The 4,344-nt window shown below is 42.2% G+C and overlaps 1 pseudogene; it reads right to left on the bottom strand.

The window, feature by feature from the left end:
* Window positions 1-251: 251 nt before the first annotated feature.
* Window positions 252-3,866, bottom strand: LOC147464442 (uncharacterized; annotated as a pseudogene).
* Window positions 3,867-4,344: the final 478 nt, after the last annotated feature.

Genomic DNA, 4,344 nt, shown 5'->3' with positions numbered 1-4,344 from the left:
CCATGACTATTTTTGAGTGTCTCGTTTCCTAGCACTGTCTCTTCTTTTTTGGTTCTGCATGGACAAAAAAGATAGTGCTAAATACATAATGCAGTTTGTAGAGTTGTAGGGTTAAGGAAGGGTGGAGTGCTGGTAGTACCACTATGATGCACTCGAGTAGTGTGCTTCTTCTTGGAAGACACAAAGCTCTATAGGGTCACATCAATTGGAGATTCTTGGACATTTGCACATGTTGTTTTGTATATCAACTTCTAGGTTCCCTCGACGACAAAATCCACATCTTTCTCACCAACCTCCTGAGATGACTTCTTGGCCATCTCCACATCTAGCCTCTCCCTTTCAATAGTGCGCTCCTTCTTGGAAGACAAGAACCTCTGAAGAGTCACCCCAATGGGAGACTCTTTGTCATCACATGGTATTGACTTCTCAATGCCATCGATGACATCATCCAAATATTTTTATCACCAACCTCCGTGCTGCTCTTACCGAAGCCATCGCTAGTTGGCATGCTTGATGCTTCCCTAGCGCTCAAACCTTGCCCTCGAGGACTACTTGTGGTGCCATTGGGGTTCACACTTGAACTTTGGGAATGCTCTTAAAATGCTATGTGTAGAAAGTTTTCAGTGATGAACCAGCTTGTGAGCCTTCAAGACCACCCGCACAATGTACAAAAAAGACTTGGAACACTCTATTAGTGGTTTTCAACATTGTATAGGTGGTTTCCAACACTATTATATTGGTGGTTTTTACCACTATATTGAGGGTTTCCACCATTGTATTGGTGGTTTCAACCACTATATTGGTGAATTGCACCACCAAAGAATGAAGTACGCACCGAGAAATATCAAAACCCAGCTACTTTTGACTAGCTTCCATAGGTTTTCACCATTGTATTAGTGGTTTCAACCATTGTTTTCTAAATTTCCACCATTGCGTTCGTGGTTTCAAATGCTTTATTGGTGGTTTCAACCACCTAGGACTGAGGTGCCCGATAAGAAATATTAGAACCCAACAACTTTTTACAAGTTTCAATAGGTCTACCAAGTCAATGGTTTTCACCATTCCTTTACTGGTTTAAAATGCAACCAATGGTTTCTAGCGGTCTACTTAGGCTTTCTACTCATCTTAGGCGTATGGTTTCTACCACTATCCATTTTCTTTCAATCATTTCATAATGGTTTCTTTTAGCAATTGGGTTTCCACCATGTCCAAAATGGTTTCTACTATTGGTGCCTACCATTGCATTGTTAGAAACAATGTCCTGGTATGGTTCCTAGACTAGTTTCTACCAGGTCATGGTTTTCATCCTTGCATTCATTGCTTTATAATGTAGGCAATTTTGGTTTCTAGTAGCCAGTTGGTAATTTCTACTTATGCCAAGCTTATGGTTTATCATTCCAATGATCATTTCTAACAAGTCCAAAGTGGATGCCATTAATAACAGAATGGGCTTTACCACTCCATGGGTGGTTTCTACCGATTATAAGATAATGTCTATGGCACTAGGTGCTCCCTCCACCAATGTCACTAGGAGAAACAATGTCCCGGTGTGCTTCCTAGGCTAGTTTCTACCAGGTCGACGATTTCTACATGGGCCTTCTCTATTTTATAGTGTAGGCAATTGTGGTTTCTAGCAGTTCTACTAGTGCTTTCTATTTATCCCAACTTTATGGTTTATCATTCCAAGGATAATTTCTAGTAGGTCCAATGTGGATTCTACCAACACTAGAATGGTTTCTACCACTCCATGGGTGGTTTCTGCCAATTATAAGAGCATTCTATGGCACTAGGTGCTCCCCCCACCCATGTCTAATTGCAGTCTATTGGTTTCTACCATGAAAATGGTAGAAACAATGTACTAGTGTGGTTTCTAGACTAGTTTCTACCAAGTCACTACCTTTTAATGCAGGCAATTGGTCACTGCTAGCACGTCCACTGGTGCTTTCTACTTATCCCAAGTTTATGGTGTATCATTCCAAGGTTTTGGATTCCACCAATGCTAGAATGGTTTCTACCAATTATACATCACTAGGTGCTCCTCCCACCAATGTACAGGTGCAGTCTACTGGTTACTACCATCACATTGGTAGAAATAATGTCCTGGTGTGGTTCCAAGACTAGTTTCTACCAGGTCATTGGTTTTTACCTAGGCCTTCACTGCTTTATAGTGAATGCAATTAAGGTTTCTACGTCTGCTGATGCTTTTTACTTATCCCAAGCTTATGGTTTTATCATTCCAAGGATCATTTCTAGCAGGTCCAATGTAGATTCCACCAGTACCAAAATGGTTTCTAATACTCTATGGGAGGGTTCTACCAATTATAAGACCATTTCTATGTCACTAGGTGCTCCCCCACCAATGTCTAGGTGCAATCTACTACGTATTAAAGTGAGCCAGGTTTGCAGATGAGCATACCAACTAATAGAGACTTCTTGGCAACTAAGGGTGGGCACATTCGTCTTGCAACATTGACAATTACTTGATTGTAGTCACTGTACATGCACATATTGCAACTTCCACGTAGATGTGGAAAGCATAAGAGATGGTAGGGGTGTTTGCATTGGAGCATACAAGCACCCACTACCTCATTGGCAAGAAATCCTAGGCCACAGGATGCACAAACGTCTTTGATGATGAGACAAATTGATCTATGACTCTCAGACGCAGGGAAATGAATGAATTGTGTACACATGATTTTTCCCCAACATTTTAAGTATGTCTTTGCAGAACTCCAGTTTGCGACATCTTGGTCAAGCAATTCTTGCACCCTATCTCTCTCTACCTGGAAAGTTGTCACACGCTTCTCATAGTCAGGAAACTCTGAAGCTCCTAGAATCTGTAGAACTTCCTTTGCAGCTTTAATGTCAGTACGGAGTCTTATGATTTTCTCCATGTTTGCAGTTTTACCCACTGCCTCTATTACTTCCAATTGGCATTGAGAATCTGCCAGCTTTTTTTGAAATACAATTACGTCATTTGAGAGACCTTCTTGTTTGTGCATGTCTGCCTTTGCTACCTCCAAGTCTATACAATTACGTCATTTGAGAGACCTTCTTGTTTGTGCATGTCTGCCTTTGCTACCTCCAAGTCTATATTCATTCTTTGTCACTGCTCTTTCTTCTCATGAACCCCCTCACTGAAGGTGCTAACCATTTTCTTTGCAGCCAATATATGGTCTTGCAAATCCACATTTACAGTGGCCGTTTCCTCTACCCCATGCTTCCCTTCAAGCTTCACATTGAGTAGAGGTGATGCCACAACTCGTGTGGCCCCATTGGCCTCTCTCCATCTGTCAACTTTCTAGCCATAGGTGCCTTTTTTAATGACATTGGCCACAACTTCTTCAACGAACACGGTCCAAGCAATAGGGTTGCTTTCCTAGTCTTTCTTCTTTGATGGACTCTTCCAACTTGTGCTACAAGCTATGCAATTTTGTAGTACAAAGCCAATTCTCTAGAATAAAAGAACGGGCATGGGCAATAAAAACAATGTAATTTATGGGAGGCTCCTAGCATACCTTATGGTGCTGCAACATGAATGACTCATAAAACTCTAACTTCATTGTTTTATAGTGTACCTTGGACTTCCTCTTCGTGGCTCTTCAAACACGGTGACCCACATGCCTTTGTGCACATCATTGTTGCTCAGCTACTGTGGACTCTCACCCACGAGGCTAAGGCCATATTCCTGATGGAACTCCTCCTTACTGCAACATAACTTTCTTTGGCATGGATATTCAATTTTATGGGCATGCCAACGACCACCTGCTTCACACACAAAATACCTCACATGCAACCCATAAACATGCACCGCAAAGTTATACAATGAGTTAAGTACCTGTTGTTGTAATGCTTTTCTTTCCCATGATAGCAGAATGCACTTAATCCCTAAACCTTGTCTCCCCTGTTTGTTCAAGGTCCTACTATTCTGTGCCCCTCAACACCTAATTCTTCAGGCCATGTTCTTCTCAGCATCCATGGTGCTTTAGTTCTTGTGAGAGCCTTTTTTTAAAAGCTTCTATAGAGTGAGTCTCTCTCTCTCTCTCTCTCTCTCTCTCTCTCTCTCTCTCTCTCTCTCTCTCTCTCTCTCTCACGCCCTTGGTCGCTCGCTTGTGGGGCCGGTAAGCTGGGACACGTTCCCTCTCCGCTTCATCATTATCCCCTTGGGATTTAAAATTTATAAGGTTTACAAGTGCTAAAAAGCACAAGCATTCAAGCTTTGGTTTTAACCACAAAAATGTACCACCTTAGCATGCATTGACCCGCATGTGTGTGTGTGTCTACCCGCCCTATCCCAGGTGCCATACACAATGGGTCGACAGTAGGCCCATTGTGCGTGGGTCT

This window comes from Adiantum capillus-veneris, chromosome 1, assembly GCF_014529385.1.
Source record: "Adiantum capillus-veneris isolate H3 chromosome 1, ASM1452938v2, whole genome shotgun sequence".
NCBI lineage: Eukaryota > Viridiplantae > Streptophyta > Polypodiopsida > Polypodiales > Pteridaceae > Adiantum > Adiantum capillus-veneris.
This window is presented reverse-complemented; position numbering and strand designations above follow the sequence as displayed.